The sequence below is a fragment of the Amblyomma americanum genome, chromosome 1 (assembly GCF_052857255.1).
Source record: "Amblyomma americanum isolate KBUSLIRL-KWMA chromosome 1, ASM5285725v1, whole genome shotgun sequence".
NCBI lineage: Eukaryota > Metazoa > Arthropoda > Arachnida > Ixodida > Ixodidae > Amblyomma > Amblyomma americanum.
The window spans coordinates 212447372-212465129 of NC_135497.1; the positions used below are offsets into that span (position 1 = coordinate 212447372).

Below are 17758 nucleotides of genomic sequence, written 5' to 3' on the forward strand. Positions count from 1 at the left end.
TAATTTGAGAATAGGTGCTTGAAGGGTCAAACATTCCGAAAATGAGTTTTGCTCAAAATCGATTGTTTGACCATTTTTGACTGTTCTAAGACATGCATCTCCCCTTAAGTCTAATAAAATTAGAATATAATCTGACTCACTAGTAGATCACGATCACATTTATTTCGTAGTGAAAAGTTTGTGCAACAGCTATGGCCCATTTGTCAGTACTGTATCTGCAAGCTTTGTTGACAGATTTTTGGTGTTCATTTTTCGTTTTGAACAGCGGTGTGGCCACGGGGACACTCCGGCGCCCCTGGCTATCGTGAACTCCAGAGCAAGGTTGCCGAACTGGAGACAAAGCTGAGAGGTGGGTATCTAGCATAGGATGGGGAAGCGGAAACTTCTTGTTTGCTAGAACGCTGGTGACAAGGCGACCTGGTGTCATTTTTATACAGTGTTGTAACACCTTAGAATAGAGCAGTGGAATGCCTGTGGCCATTTCAAAAGTCTCTCGTGACCACCGTAAGAAAGGCTAGTTTTAGAGGTTGTTTGACCACTGTGTGTTACGGCGCTGGCACATTTACAGAGAGGCAGGATGGCAGCCAGCAAACTTCTATTCCGAGCACCCCCATGAGAGCGCACTCTCTGGACCGCAGCAACCACGAGATGGACTGCCTGAGAAACGACAGTGTTCAACCACGGGGTCAGGTGGGTGGTCCTTTCCTAATAATCGAAAAAAAAAAAATGTTATAATATATATCATATGTTATGTAAAGTGCATGGTCTGTTGCTTGAGTTGAAATATGTGTTCGGCTAATGGTTGACTCTTGATCTCGGTGGCCCTGACTAACGTCCCTTTATGAAGAAGGTAGTGACATTCTCCGTTTCCTGCTGGCTTCCTTCTAATACCTCCATGCCCATCATTGCGTGAGAGCGTCGCTGAAAGGGTCAAAACTTGTTGGTGCACTTGCAAAATTCCAAAGCTTTGCCATTGTTTTGCCATTTATTGGCCGGGCAGGAGTTTCCTGCTTGAACTGTCTGCACCCGGTGGTGGTTCCTGCCCGACCTGCCTTAGCTTGATTGTGGTCTCTTCGCCACCAGAAAATCGCCTCTTCTGATAGAATGTTTTCAGTGCTTTCCCTTCGACATAACTGCAGCGTGAAAAAAAATACAAACGCAATGGAAGGAAAACACTGACGACACGGACAATCGCTGCACTCACAACTGGTTTTATTTTGCCAATACATGCAAAATATAAAGGTTCCGCTGTGCATGCACTCACATAATACAGAAGAAAAGGAGACGTGCCAACGACAACATAGCTCTTCTTAGCTCGTGCCTCAGTTCCAATACCATCGGCGTTGATGCCATCTGGGGTGCACGCCATGGCAATATGCCAGGATGCTGCGCCAGTAACAGCATGGTGTGTTTATATTTTGACGAGAGCGCCAGCGGCAATGGCTCACTTGGCAAGCTTGGCAACGTGCCAGGACACTGCTGTGGCCGGCTGCCGACAGGGTATGTGTTGTAAGAAAGCCGGCGAGACTGTGAGGAAGAGACATGGGGCATGAGGTAGCACGTGTCAGAGTACATGCACTCGAACACCGGAGGAGAACCTGGTAGTTTAGGCCAGAATATCACAATAAGTTTTTACTTTCACCCCACAGCTAATGCTAAAACATTCGCGGTACACACATGTAACTGTCCTCTGAGTTTTTTTTTTATGTAGAATGTTGTCCCACTCGTTTGGGTGACCTCTTCTGTGCAATTGGTCATTAAATCGGCTATGGTGCAGCTGCGTCTCGTGCATACGCTGATGTTATGATCCTTTCCAAACCAAGGAAGAAATTGGTTGGGTTTTAACATAGTTAAGGGGGGAGACTACCCTTAAACACCAACTTTTTTGTTTCTTGAGATATCTGAATGAAATATTCAGGGTAGGCGAAGAGCACGACCATTTGAAGAACTACCAAGTTTCATGGAGCTGTGGGCACTGGTTCCGAAGTTACAGGAGTACAGCAGCCGACGTGTAATTCGGACTCTAATAATTCGGACTTGTAGGATATTTCGGACCTCGTTGAGGCACCGTCAGTCTCCCCATAGAAGCGCATACATATTCACAACGGATATTTCGGATCTAAAAAGTCCGAAAGTTCGATTTTTCGGACTAATTTCAGTCGCCTGCGGGCCAAAGTTGGCCATCTTTTCGGCGGCGCAAAAGGCGCTATCTTGGATGTGGTGGATTTATGCTGCAGTTGGCTTTGCTTGACACACTTTCGGTACCTCATTGTTGCCAGTAGAGGTCCCTGCGATCTCTGACACTTGGAGGTGGCAGCCGGATTGTCATCGCCGCCAACTTGCTTTTGTCGCCGACGTTGTCGCGGGCAGTTATCGCTTGTCCCATACGTTGAGAATTCGTTGTTGGGAAGGAAATTGTGAAGGAGCTATCTCACATGTCGGTAGGAAAGGATAAAAAGAGGGACTGAGAGAAGAAAGGAAAAAAAAGATCTGCCGTAATGGAGGGCTCCGGAATAATTTCGACTACCTGGGGAACTTTAACGTGCACTGACATCACACAGGACACGGGCGCCTTTGCGTTTCGCCTCCATCGAAACGCGCCCACCGCGGTCGGGTTCCAACCCGGGTTCTCCGGAGCAGTAGCCGAGCGCCCTAACCACAGAGCCACCGTGGCGGGTCTCATACGTTCGCCGTTTCGTCACTTGGGTTTCTCTGACCGTGTTGACCGAGTGGCGCTCAGTCCTCACAAAGTTACATCTGTTCGCCGTTTTGTGATTGCGTCCGGCGGTTCCGCCGCTTTGAAAGAAAAGTGCCTTATCTTCGCGTGTGTTGAACAAGCGGTGTGGTGCACACTCAGATTGTGGACAGCATGGACCCGCTGTGTCCGTCAAACAAGCGTGGCAAGTATTCCAACTAAATGCGGTGACCTTGCTGTCTAGCGTGTGCAGAGAAAGCACAACCATGGCGCAAATACAGGCGCAAATCGTCGCCAACAAGAGAAATTTTCCGCAAGGTAACATCAGTGACATTTTAAAGCAGATTTTTCTCAATAAAGTGATTTTTTTGTACTTCACGGATTTTTCGGACTGTTCGATTATTTGGACCATTTTTGAGGTTCCTTCGAGTCCGAAAAATCGGTCGGCGACTGTATATCAAAGTGGTTCACATAGGTCGCTTATTCCAGGCCTGGAGAATTTGAAAATGGGTTTGGCTCTGTGAAATTCGTTATGGTCATTCCTGGATAGGTGCCCCAGGGCAAGACAGAGCCCTTTTTCTAAATTTCCTTGCTGGAAAAGTCAAGCCCAGCACTGAATTTAGTGTCAATAAACTAGATCTTCATTAGGCATATTTAAATTGCTTATGACAAATTCCAGAAGCAATAACTTGAAAAAGCGGGCTTGTCTTGTTCTCAAAAATGTATTCAGGTACGGAGTAAAAAAAGCCTTATGGAAATCCGATAAGCGGTTCCCGAGCAGCAGCCAGAATGAGCAGCCCCGCCAGGCAAAAAATACATCCTGAGAAAACAGCCCTCAAAGGTTGCGAGAACACAAGCTTTCTTGTTTCTTGTGATATCTGAATGAAATTTTCAGGGTAGACTAAAAACACAAACATTTGAAGAAATACCAAGGTTCATGAAGCTGTGCACACTGGTTCTCAAGTTACAGGAGCATATCAAAATGGTTCACATAGGTCTATTTCTCCAGGCCTGGAGAATTTGAAAACAGTGCTGTCACTGTGAAATTCATTGGGGTTATTCCTAGTTAGGTACCGGAGGTCAAAACGAGGCCCTTTTGATGAATTTCCTTGCTGAAAAATTCTAGCATAGCACTGAATTTAGTGTCATTAATTAGACCTCATTAGCCAATATTAATTGCTTATGACAGATTCCATACGCAATAATCTGAATAAACGAGCTTGACCTGCCCTCTGAAATTTATTTAGGTACGGAATAAAAAAAAAGACCCCATGGAAATCCGGTAAGTGGCTCCCGAGATGCAGCCAGAATCTCGATCTTCTCGGACGTCAGGAAATGTTTCCAAGTGAACGGCGTGCGATGCATTCTCATGCCTCGGGGTAGATGCGAGACAGGAGCTGGAGGTCGCAGTCGCCGAGTTTGATGCGTTCGGTACGCAAGGCATGCCCGAAGCAACGCATTCTTGCACCGATGAAGATGCTGGTACGTCGCTGGAAGCGGCAACGCAATTGCTGTCTAGTAGCGATGTAGAAGAAGTTACGCGGCTGGAAGCATCGACAGTCCTTGTTGGCGGCACGCTTTTCCGAAAGAACACAGTTCATACCACGCTTCCGGGCACTGAACGCGTGTAGCGTCTTTAGCTTTGTTGGACGCATCTTGAGTGACTGCGCAATAGTCAACAGTCTGCAGGAAACTGTTCGGACGGCACGGCGAGAGATCGTAAAGACGGTGGCAGCGGCGATCACAATGAGAAAAGTAGAGAGCCAAGGCTGGTGGGGCGACGCGCTGGCCTCCGCTGGAGGGGACCGCCGCGTCAGCGTGCGCAGCAGCCAATAGCAGGCGCGTGATCCCCCGCGTTCTCAAGGAGCGCGCCCTTCGCCCAATCGCAGTCTCGCATTTCAAAGGCGGGAAACTCGAAAGGCGCTTTTAGGCCCCCAATCACAAACGAGAGGCGCTTCCACCACGCCGCCGCTGCCGTTGTCGAAGGCAGGCAAAAGAGAGCAAGAATTCACAAACAGAACAAGACCAAGATGGCGGCTCTTGGTTCACTGGCTGAGCAACAGCGTACGCACACAGTTGGGGTATTTTCTGCACTCTCTCGCAGCTCAGCGGCGAGGCGTTAAGCGCTGGAGGATGCCGAACAGTGTTGGTCATGTGCCAGTGTAGTGAAGTCGGTCCCGCTTTGGCCAGTGTGCGGACACGGCTTCTTAGATATTTAATTTGAAGTACTTTCACGACAAATTAGTCGTTCATATTTGCAGAAAAGGTAGTTAATGGCACATACTACCGCAATGTGCACTTTTCCAAAAATCGGCTTTTTCACGATTTTTCGATTTTCAAGGGCCGCATCCCCCCCTTAAGCGCTGGAGGATGCCGAACAGTGTTGGTCAGGCACCAGTGTAGTGAAGACAGTCCCACTTTGGCCAGTGTGTGGTCACTGTGCCACATGCGCTAAACTTGGGCTTTCAAAAATTAGGATGCGGCATTCGCTAATGTGAGCGACTAGTTCTTCTAAGCTAATGCTTTGGTCAGCATCAAGGGCAACAATGAGTCACTCAAGAGTGTTTCACACAAGGGCTTTAGCTTTGTCTTGACATGACTGAAATGTAGCAGACCATATTTGAGATTTGATTCTGTGCTCACTGCCGGGGCCTTCTCCCAACTTTACTTGTTTGGGTGCTTCTACCATGCTGAGATCAGCAAGAGGCACTGTGCCCTTGGAGAGAGCAGGAGGATTGGGTTGGGTGAGGCATTGTTTCTTAATTTTGGTGCTTGGCAGACAACAAAAATAAACTGACTTTCTCATCTAAAATTTTTACAGCGCTGAACTGGGGATGTCAGTGCCACATATATTTGGTGTAGCACTAAAGAACTTCTTCATGGCATTACAGCTTACCATCTAGCAGTGGCAGTACGCATGTTGATTTAATGCTCGCTGCTTGTTTAGTGACGTTAGGCCTGACATATGGTCGTTATGCTAACAATTGCCAAAATGTTCATTTTCATCTGCTTGGTTCTAAAATTCACTCGCATCTGCTGCTAATGCGTAAGGCTTGCTGCATTAGTGCTGCCACTCCTTCAGGTCGATGCACAAGTTGTTTTTCGCTGTCATTGTTTGGAGGTAGACTTTTTTTTTTTTTAGTATTAAAGCACTATTACAATGGGTAAACCCCGAACAACATTTCTTTTGTCCTGTGGTTTATAAACTTCGCCTCACTGCTATGGAGAGGTTATGTCTCGCACTCATTATGTTTCGGCCACGTGGCTTAGTACAGTCATTCCTGGATGTAAATCTGAGTTGAAGGGGGCTGGAGGTTAGTTAGAATTTAGTGCGGGCCTTTTTAAGTGTAGCGGAGCTAGATTTTGGTGTTTTATGGCCAGATAAACAAGGAAGGCATGCAGCATTAGCTGTAGCTTTCTCATGCCGCTTGCGAGCTAGACTGTCCCTCTTTTTGTGCAGAACCCAGCCAGCACAGAGGTGCCAGGCCGAAGTATGGGCTGTCTTCTCGTCTGACTGCTCAATTTCCGGAGCAATTCTCCACCTCGCCTGAAGTGCAAGTCGGTGGCCGCGGCCCGGTGCCAGGTGGCTCCGCGGAGGGACCGCAGATTCCTAGGCAGCCACGCACGCTGCTGCCTGCCTATATTTAACTCGGGAAGCCGGGCGACGGCAAGTCTGCCAAGGGTGAGTCTTTCCTTTGTGTGCACGCTAGCCATGGAATGTGAATGCACCAGAGGGGGTGCAAGTGCAGTGTGTCATGTAAAAGGCAAGTGGTGACTGTAGGTGGTGTGATGTTACTGTGAACTACTGTTCACAGTGAACTCCAGTGAAACATGAATAAGGGCCACTCAACTCCTCTGAATATATGAATGTGCACTGAGCTGATGCACAAATGTAGATACACCGTGCATATATCATTGAGGACGCAAGCAAGCGTAACGTAGAACAAGCAACAAATTTTTTGTTTCTTGTCATTAGCTTTGCCTTGCAACTGTTTCTAGCATAGGAGCTGAAATAAAATGTGCACACAGCAGCAAGGTTGACATGCAGCTGCAATCAGAATATGATTTGCAACGCAATGCTGACGTCAAAATGGCGAAAGCGACCAAAGCTGACTGGTTTCATAAGGTAATAATGTATGCTATGCCTGTGCTGCCTAACCTTGCCTACCACTGTTGCTGGCTGATATCGGCGTCTCGGCCTTTTAGCGAGTGGGCCGGGTTGCATGTATGGCACTGCGCTTTACACTAAACTGCTCCTAAAGTCTTTCGTAGCCACTGAGTAGGATAAATTTTCATATGCAGGAAATTACTAGACAAGTACCTCGCAGCAAAGGGGCATAATTTTGTCTCATTGTGTGGATGCTTTGCATAGCTGCTGTGATTGAGGGGTCGAATTGCAGCTAGGGCAGCTAAATTTCAGTTTAGGTGAAAGGAAAAACGTTCCTGGGCTGGGTGATGTCGGCACTCATTAGAAGAATTCCAACTGGTAGAAACTAGTCCCGAGGCCTCCACTGAGTGTCCCTCGTAGCTGACATGTGCCTTTGGGGTGCTACAAATTAAAAATTGGAGAAGCTGTGTTCCGAAAAGTCGGAAGCCAAAAGCATATAATTACTTATGCAGCTTCTTAGACGGTCATTGGATATAGTCTAGCATGTGCCGTATATACCCACCTAATGAACCCACTCTCATAATGAACCCGCCCTCCAGTTTCATCCGCCAGAATCTACTTTTTTTTTTTCAGCCTCTAGCTTTTTGTAGCGGGGTCCTCTTTTTGCGCCCTCGGCATTGCAAACCTTGGCAGCGTGCCAAGATGCTGCCCCCCTTCCCCATGTCGCATGCCCTCATTCTGCCCACTTGTATGTTTGCACATGTACGCTTGCTCAGTAAGTGTATTATATGGGCACAATTTGTCGAAAGTTTCAACCTGGTAGCCGTGAAATCATGTTTTCTGGGAACGCATTAACCAGGAAAAATATAACGTCTTGCTATGGAACATTTTTAATGTCCGCGATTTTGAGCGTATTAACCGGGAAATCGTATGAACTGGGAACATATCAACGATTCAGTGTGTTCATTGGCATTGGCATTGATAGTGTTCTAGATGTGGATGCTTTTGAGGAAAGGAAGGGTGAATAACTGGCTCTCTGGATAGCCCTGGCTCCCTGGCGCCCTGGACGGAGTCTGCGTTTACATCACGTTTCACGTTGCTCCGTCCTGTGACGTCATAACAGTGCACAGAGTTTGAATTGGAGGGCGGGAACAACTTTTTGAACTTCAAATCCAAATTTCTTTGAAATAAATGCATCTTTCGCTCCCGGACGAGTGGCAAGAAAGCCATGATATGCCGAACTATCATATTTTCCTAACCAAAAGAAAAAAAGAATGAGTGTTCTCCTCACTGTCCCTTTAAGGGAGGAAGAGGGTCTTAGAAAAAAATTTTATTAATGAAGTCAAAATTATGAAATCTTTAGGGAACATGTATTTTTGTGTGGTGATTCCAAATATGGAATTTAATTTCATGTGCAACAATTTCTTGAGCACTTATGCAATATGTTATGTAACTTTTTGAGAAGAGCTTTCAATAAATCCTGCTGCAGGGAACTTGCTAGAATGCATGTCACTGGTTTCTCTTGACATTGATCTATGCAATAAACCTAAGATTATCATCCTGTCTGTCATAAAAGTTGAGTTATAGAATTTTGAAGTTGTTGCTTCAGAAACAGGAAAACAAATATTTCTTCCCATTTGTGAAGTATGAAGTTCAATACCCTGTAACTCAACTTCTGTGATAGGCAGGATAATAATTTTACCCTTGATGCATAGCTTGTTGTCAAGACCAGCGGACGGGATGCATTCTAGCAAGTTCCCTGCAGCAAAATATTGTTAAAGCTCTCCGCAAAAAGTTACATGACATATTGCATCAAGTGCACAAGGCCTTGTTGTACATTAAATTTAATTCCATATTTGGAATCAGCACACAAAAATACATCTTCCCTGAAGACTTCATAATTGTGACTTCATTAATAAATATTTTTTTTCTAAGACCAGCTTCTCCCCTTAATAGAATATATTTGCTCTGAGTTGTCAAGAACCGGTTATTCCATATGCTTATGGCAACTCTGTATGAATGGTTGCACTTTTGGAGCTCACTGGCAGCACAAGATATTGGTGGTTGGGTCCAAAAATTCGCCTGCTTTTTGTTCTGCAGCTTTGCCATCCATGCAACTTTTTAATGGCTTCTTGCAGCTTTTGCTATATTAGTGAAACAAGATGTTTTTTAAAGCATTGGATGAAGGCTGTGTTGGCAGAAGGTACAAGGCCTGTAGGGACATTTTTTACTGGAACAGCCCACTCACCCGGCTCATAGGAACTCTCCCAGTTAGGAAGTCGTGAAATGATACAGCAGAACTACGCTGTTTTTCATGAGGCCACGAGGAAAATTATACCAGCCAGGCAAAGTAGCCAAACAATGTGTGTGGATAAGATTGTGAGTGTTGTATGCGACTTTTTTTTTATTATTCCTTGTAAGCGCAATATGCTTCTGGAATTTACAAGCCTTTGCAGCTGCTAAGCTTTAAGGGGAGACACTGGTCTTAAAACGAAAATTTTTATTATTGGAGATATTGTAATGAAATTAGGTATCCGTATGTATTTCTTCCTCCTATTTCATAAATGTAATTAGTTTCAACTTATCTCAATTAGTTTTCTACTTATGGAAAATTAACTGAAGCCTAATTAGGTAATTTCTTACGGGTCATTAAGACACTTTCCCTCAACATTTTTTGGTTCCGATTAAAATGTAGCCGTAGCCAAAGAGGTTCCTTGCGGAGCTATGCTATTTATGTTGTTATTAAGATACATCATCATATAAAAATGTTCAGTTATGTCGATGCATCACAATTCTGGAATATAATTAGCTGGTATTATTGTTCACAAAATTTGATATGTTCAACTTAGCCACATAAATATAGCATAGCTCCACAGTTGAATTCTTTCTGATTTCAATGGTGTAAAGCTCATTAAAATTGCACCGCAAAAACATAATGAAAAGTTCCGTAACTCTAGTGACATTGGCAAAAAAATGAAGCTGAGAATATCGCAATTAAAGTTTTGACGCTGACTACAGAAAATTCTGGGAGGAATCTTCCACAACGGATTTTATTTAGGTGTTCCCTATCTGTTTCCCTACAAAGCAAAACAAAAAGTGTCTTATTCCATCCAAGGAAACATTAATAAAAAAATGTCGAAGGTGTAAGCGTGATGAAGTTGTAAAAAAAATGATTTCTTATGAAGTTATCGGTACATTTTTTTTTTTTAGGGGCAATGGAGTGCAGGCCTAGGGTGTTGAGCTCTAAAGACAATATTTTGAATCCTGAAAACTGTTTTTTGAGAGACCTAGCAGTCCAGAGCCAAGGAGATCTGAGCCACCCTGGCAAGCAGATGGGTGGTCCTGAAAAGGACCGTTGGGTGCGACGCTCGACATGTCTCCTACTCTGTCTCTGAGAAGAACCCCCTGGACGTTAGGTAGCATGCTGCCCTGTGCTGCTGTAGAACGTCTTCATAGCAGTCCAGGACTGTAATCTTCAGTTGCTCCCGTTTTGTGCCGCCCTGTCAGTCTCTCTTTCGTATTAGCGCTCTTTAGCTGAGCTCCATTTGCCTTGCGCAAATGCAGGGCGCCTTTTCCTAGGCTTCGGCGAACAAGGCAGCCACCAGCAGCATAGCCCAGACTTGCAGTGATGGATTCATTAGTTGCCCTCCTTCCTTGGTTGTAGAGGGCAACAGCCTCAGCAGCAGCCGGCTTCACACTTTCCAAATAAGCATTTCCATTCTTTGAAGCTTGCGTCCAAACGAGAGAGTGTAGGCTCTCACTCACCTTCTGAGTCTTTCCTTCGCTGCATCGTGCCAACAGGTTCTCATCGCTGAGCTTTGCAAACACTGGCTCCAGAGCAGCCCCAACACGAGCCGGGAGGGCACTCTTTTGTGCAGGTGGAAGTTCACCATTGGCCAAGGCTCTGTTGAGCTTGCACCAAGAGTCAGCACCCTCAGGGCCCTTGGAGTGGTTCGGGACATCATTTGTAGAGGTCATGTGCAGGAGTGTAGCTTCCACTGCCTTCTTCACGCCTGGAACGTCATGACTGTTGCTCCTCAGGGCATGGCCGTAGTAGTTGGTGATCTTCTTGATCTTTTCCTGCGTCAGCTTGCCTCTTCCGCCCAGAGATTCACCTTGAGCCTTCTTTCTATGAACCAGGTTCTGCAGAGCAGTCCGCATTCGCTTATGAACGTGGTTGATGCAATCCTTCTTGTCAGTCTTTATGAGTCCGTACACTTTTGCTTCTGACAACGCATAAAAAGTCCGGCTGTCTCCAACAGAGAGGACGGTCGTGTAGCGCAAACCATACTTGGCCAGAGATCTTTAAAACATGGTCAGCGCATTCTCCACTTCCATGCGACCAGAGTTACAATCGATGTTTCGCTGGTACTCGTGGTGGCGAGCCAGTCACTGTAGCCTTCATCTTGTGGCTATGGTCCCAAGGCACATCTGAGACAAAAGTTCGAGTAAACAATGTGGTCTTTTGCCAGTGTACAGCTCAACAGTGCAGGCCACACTGATGTGAGAGCTACGACCTCGGGTCATCCACAAACCATCAAATATAACGTCAGTGTTCCCAATTCTACTCAAGAAGTCTCTATAGAGGTCCTTGATGACTGCCACACTGGCAGCTTCACTTGCGGTCGCTGTGCTCTCGCAGGCTTTCACAAAGTTTTCAGGTGTCCCTGAAAGGCCTTGTGGTGCAGACCTCGGTGGGACAGGTTCATACAGGCGCAAAAGTCTGCAAGTGCAGTCAAGCCTTTGCCTATCGTCTGTATTCCCTTCATGGCCCTCATGTTGACCTCGAAGGGAGTTATGTTGGCAGTTCCACTTTCTTGTTGGGAAGAAAATTGCTTCCTCTCCAAGTGCAGCTACCGCAGATGAGCTGGAGCTTTACAGCTAAGCCATACTCCTTGTCTGTTGCCTTGCTCAAAGTCAGACTTCCTGCGCCGCAGGTTCCGCACTTCGGTTGCGCAATAAAGTTGTTTAGAACTTTCATGTCCACAATCACGAACTCGGTGCCAGTATCATCGGTCTGGCACTCCGCGCTGGCGCCAAGAAGTTCAAACTTGCGCTGGGTCGCTAAGTTTTCCGGCAGAGGGGACTTCGTGTTCGCCGATCACTCAACAAACTGCGCCTGCTCCGCCGCAGAGTAGTATGCGGCATCAACACGAACTGTACCGTAATCCGGGAATCAATTCGAGCTGGAACTCGGTCCTGCAGTGTCGTCAGCGAGCAGCGTGGTTGATGTTCCAGACAGATCCAGTGAGTCCGGCACCGGCTCTAGCGAAGGTCCCGACAGCGCACTTGTGGCCGATGCTGTACCATGCCCGTTTCTTACGGCTTCCAAAAGCTCGTTGCATGCACGGTTTAAGTCGGTTGTCTCCCGTCATCTTGATCGCATGGGAAAAATCCCAGCACAAAGCAGAAACATGGCGCATCAAGAAAAAACAAGCGCAAACGCAGACGCACATGAAGCGGCAGTGACGCTGGTAAGCGCAAAAGCGAAAGAAAAAAAAATGACGCGCCGGTTACTCCAGCCAATGGCAGGCGCGAAAAGCGCGCCATGCGCGAGCCAATCAGCGACCCGGAAACGGTCTTCGGAAAGCCAGCCAGGGCAGTCATTTTGCTTGAGCGACGCCATTTTGAGACATCGCAAATTGTGCGCAACGAAAACAGCTTCAAACCAAGCCCAAGATGGCGGCCATCGGCCGTCTGCAGCGTCCGCGGCATGCATGGGAAGTTCAAACAAATTTCGCCTTTTTGGGGACATTTCGTGGCTGCCGTGGCATATTGAAAGCATATTTTATCGCATTTCCCGACCAAATTTACCGTTAATAATTTGAGAATAGGTGCTTGAAGGGTCAAACATTCCGAAAATGAGTTTTGCTCAAAATCGATTGTTTGACCATTTTTGACTGTTCTAAGACATGCATCTCCCCTTAAGTCTAATAAAATTAGAATATAATCTGACTCACTAGTAGATCACGATCACATTTATTTCGTAGTGAAAAGTTTGTGCAACAGCTATGGCCCATTTGTCAGTACTGTATCTGCAAGCTTTGTTGACAGATTTTTGGTGTTCATTTTTCGTTTTGAACAGCGGTGTGGCCACGGGGACACTCCGGCGCCCCTGGCTATCGTGAACTCCAGAGCAAGGTTGCCGAACTGGAGGCAAAGCTGAGAGGTGGGTATCTAGCATAGGATGGGGAAGCGGAAACTTCTTGTTTGCTAGAACGCTGGTGACAAGGCGACCTGGTGTCATTTTTATACAGTGTTGTAACACCTTAGAATAGAGCAGTGGAATGCCTGTGGCCATTTCAAAAGTCTCTCGTGACCACCGTAAGAAAGGCTAGTTTTAGAGGTTGTTTGACCACTGTGTGTTACGGCGCTGGCACATTTACAGAGAGGCAGGATGGCAGCCAGCAAACTTCTATTCCGAGCACCCCCATGAGAGCGCACTCTCTGGACCGCAGCAACCACGAGATGGACTGCCTGAGAAACGACAGTGTTCAACCACGGGGTCAGGTGGGTGGTCCTTTCCTAATAATCGAAAAAAAAAAAATGTTATAATATATATCATATGTTATGTAAAGTGCATGGTCTGTTGCTTGAGTTGAAATATGTGTTCGGCTAATGGTTGACTCTTGATCTCGGTGGCCCTGACTAACGTCCCTTTATGAAGAAGGTAGTGACATTCTCCGTTTCCTGCTGGCTTCCTTCTAATACCTCCATGCCCATCATTGCGTGAGAGCGTCGCTGAAAGGGTCAAAACTTGTTGGTGCACTTGCAAAATTCCAAAGCTTTGCCATTGTTTTGCCATTTATTGGCCGGGCAGGAGTTTCCTGCTTGAACTGTCTGCACCCGGTGGTGGTTCCTGCCCGACCTGCCTTAGCTTGATTGTGGTCTCTTCGCCACCAGAAAATCGCCTCTTCTGATAGAATGTTTTCAGTGCTTTCCCTTCGACATAACTGCAGCGTGAAAAAAAATACAAACGCAATGGAAGGAAAACACTGACGACACGGACAATCGCTGCACTCACAACTGGTTTTATTTTGCCAATACATGCAAAATATAAAGGTTCCGCTGTGCATGCACTCACATAATACAGAAGAAAAGGAGACGTGCCAACGACAACATAGCTCTTCTTAGCTCGTGCCTCAGTTCCAATACCATCGGCGTTGATGCCATCTGGGGTGCACGCCATGGCAATATGCCAGGATGCTGCGCCAGTAACAGCATGGTGTGTTTATATTTTGACGAGAGCGCCAGCGGCAATGGCTCACTTGGCAAGCTTGGCAACGTGCCAGGACACTGCTGTGGCCGGCTGCCGACAGGGTATGTGTTGTAAGAAAGCCGGCGAGACTGTGAGGAAGAGACATGGGGCATGAGGTAGCACGTGTCAGAGTACATGCACTCGAACACCGGAGGAGAACCTGGTAGTTTAGGCCAGAATATCACAATAAGTTTTTACTTTCACCCCACAGCTAATGCTAAAACATTCGCGGTACACACATGTAACTGTCCTCTGAGTTTTTTTTTTATGTAGAATGTTGTCCCACTCGTTTGGGTGACCTCTTCTGTGCAATTGGTCATTAAATCGGCTATGGTGCAGCTGCGTCTCGTGCATACGCTGATGTTATGATCCTTTCCAAACCAAGGAAGAAATTGGTTGGGTTTTAACAAAGTTAAGGGGGGAGACTACCCTTAAACACCAACTTTTTTGTTTCTTGAGATATCTGAATGAAATATTCAGGGTAGGCGAAGAGCACGACCATTTGAAGAACTACCAAGTTTCATGGAGCTGTGGGCACTGGTTCCGAAGTTACAGGAGTACAGCAGCCGACGTGTAATTCGGACTCTAATAATTCGGACTTGTAGGATATTTCGGACCTCGTTGAGGCACCGTCAGTCTCCCCATAGAAGCGCATACATATTCACAACGGATATTTCGGATCTAAAAAGTCCGAAAGTTCGATTTTTCGGACTAATTTCAGTCGCCTGCGGGCCAAAGTTGGCCATCTTTTCGGCGGCGCAAAAGGCGCTATCTTGGATGTGGTGGATTTATGCTGCAGTTGGCTTTGCTTGACACACTTTCGGTACCTCATTGTTGCCAGTAGAGGTCCCTGCGATCTCTGACACTTGGAGGTGGCAGCCGGATTGTCATCGCCGCCAACTTGCTTTTGTCGCCGACGTTGTCGCGGGCAGTTATCGCTTGTCCCATACGTTGAGAATTCGTTGTTGGGAAGGAAATTGTGAAGGAGCTATCTCACATGTCGGTAGGAAAGGATAAAAAGAGGGACTGAGAGAAGAAAGGAAAAAAAAGATCTGCCGTAATGGAGGGCTCCGGAATAATTTCGACTACCTGGGGAACTTTAACGTGCACTGACATCACACAGGACACGGGCGCCTTTGCGTTTCGCCTCCATCGAAACGCGCCCACCGCGGTCGGGTTCCAACCCGGGTTCTCCGGAGCAGTAGCCGAGCGCCCTAACCACAGAGCCACCGTGGCGGGTCTCATACGTTCGCCGTTTCGTCACTTGGGTTTCTCTGACCGTGTTGACCGAGTGGCGCTCAGTCCTCACAAAGTTACATCTGTTCGCCGTTTTGTGATTGCGTCCGGCGGTTCCGCCGCTTTGAGAGAAAAGTGCCTTATCTTCGCGTGTGTTGAACAAGCGGTGTGGTGCACACTCAGATTGTGGACAGCATGGACCCGCTGTGTCCGTCAAACAAGCGTGGCAAGTATTCCAACTAAATGCGGTGACCTTGCTGTCTAGCGTGTGCAGTGAAAGCACAACCATGGCGCAAATACAGGCGCAAATCGTCGCCAACAAGAGAAATTTTCCGCAAGGTAACATCAGTGACATTTTAAAGCAGATTTTTCTCAATAAAGTGATTTTTTTGTACTTCACGGATTTTTCGGACTGTTCGATTATTTGGACCATTTTTGAGGTTCCTTCGAGTCCGAAAAATCGGTCGGCGACTGTATATCAAAGTGGTTCACATAGGTCGCTTATTCCAGGCCTGGAGAATTTGAAAATGGGTTTGGCTCTGTGAAATTCGTTATGGTCATTCCTGGATAGGTGCCCCAGGGCAAGACAGAGCCCTTTTTCTAAATTTCCTTGCTGGAAAAGTCAAGCCCAGCACTGAATTTAGTGTCAATAAACTAGATCTTCATTAGGCATATTTAAATTGCTTATGACAAATTCCAGAAGCAATAACTTGAAAAAGCGGGCTTGTCTTGTTCTCAAAAATGTATTCAGGTACGGAGTAAAAAAAGCCTTATGGAAATCCGATAAGCGGTTCCCGAGCAGCAGCCAGAATGAGCAGCCCCGCCAGGCAAAAAATACATCCTGAGAAAACAGCCCTCAAAGGTTGCGAGAACACAAGCTTTCTTGTTTCTTGTGATATCTGAATGAAATTTTCAGGGTAGACTAAAAACACAAACATTTGAAGAAATACCAAGGTTCATGAAGCTGTGCACACTGGTTCTCAAGTTACAGGAGCATATCAAAATGGTTCACATAGGTCTATTTCTCCAGGCCTGGAGAATTTGAAAACAGTGCTGTCACTGTGAAATTCATTGGGGTTATTCCTAGTTAGGTACCGGAGGTCAAAACGAGGCCCTTTTGATGAATTTCCTTGCTGAAAAATTTTAGCATAGCACTGAATTTAGTGTCATTAATTAGACCTCATTAGCCAATATTAATTGCTTATGACAGATTCCATACGCAATAATCTGAATAAACGAGCTTGACCTGCCCTCTGAAATTTATTTAGGTACGGAATAAAAAAAAAGACCCCATGGAAATCCGGTAAGTGGCTCCCGAGATGCAGCCAGAATCTCGATCTTCTCGGACGTCAGGAAATGTTTCCAAGTGAACGGCGTGCGATGCATTCTCATGCCTCGGGGTAGATGCGAGACAGGAGCTGGAGGTCGCAGTCGCCGAGTTTGATGCGTTCGGTACGCAAGGCATGCCCGAAGCAACGCATTCTTGCACCGATGAAGATGCTGGTACGTCGCTGGAAGCGGCAACGCAATTGCTGTCTAGTAGCGATGTAGAAGAAGTTACGCGGCTGGAAGCATCGACAGTCCTTGTTGGCGGCACGCTTTTCCGAAAGAACACAGTTCATACCACGCTTCCGGGCACTGAACGCGTGTAGCGTCTTTAGCTTTGTTGGACGCATCTTGAGTGACTGCGCAATAGTCAACAGTCTGCAGGAAACTGTTCGGACGGCACGGCGAGAGATCGTAAAGACGGTGGCAGCGGCGATCACAATGAGAAAAGTAGAGAGCCAAGGCTGGTGGGGCGACGCGCTGGCCTCCGCTGGAGGGGACCGCCGCGTCAGCGTGCGCAGCAGCCAATAGCAGGCGCGTGATCCCCCGCGTTCTCAAGGAGCGCGCCCTTCGCCCAATCGCAGTCTCGCATTTCAAAGGCGGGAAACTCGAAAGGCGCTTTTAGGCCCCCAATCACAAACGAGAGGCGCTTCCACCACGCCGCCGCTGCCGTTGTCGAAGGCAGGCAAAAGAGAGCAAGAATTCACAAACAGAACAAGACCAAGATGGCGGCTCTTGGTTCACTGGCTGAGCAACAGCGTACGCACACAGTTGGGGTATTTTCTGCACTCTCTCGCAGCTCAGCGGCGAGGCGTTAAGCGCTGGAGGATGCCGAACAGTGTTGGTCATGTGCCAGTGTAGTGAAGTCGGTCCCGCTTTGGCCAGTGTGCGGACACGGCTTCTTAGATATTTAATTTGAAGTACTTTCACGACAAATTAGTCGTTCATATTTGCAGAAAAGGTAGTTAATGGCACATACTACCGCAATGTGCACTTTTCCAAAAATCGGCTTTTTCACGATTTTTCGATTTTCAAGGGCCGCATCCCCCCCTTAAGCGCTGGAGGATGCCGAACAGTGTTGGTCAGGCACCAGTGTAGTGAAGACAGTCCCACTTTGGCCAGTGTGTGGTCACTG

At 46.9% G+C, this 17758-nt stretch overlaps 1 protein-coding gene across 1 annotated transcript in view; it reads left to right on the forward strand.

Moving 5' to 3' along the window:
- The window catches only part of LOC144114586 (uncharacterized), a 96408-nt gene that overhangs the window by 63074 nt on the left and 15576 nt on the right, over positions 1-17758 (forward strand). The window contains exons 16-20 of the mRNA XM_077648422.1: positions 266-349; positions 569-690; positions 6156-6377; positions 12889-12972; positions 13192-13313. The gene's annotated coding sequence lies outside the window, so the exon portion shown is untranslated. The remainder of the gene's footprint in view (positions 1-265; positions 350-568; positions 691-6155; positions 6378-12888; positions 12973-13191; positions 13314-17758) is intronic.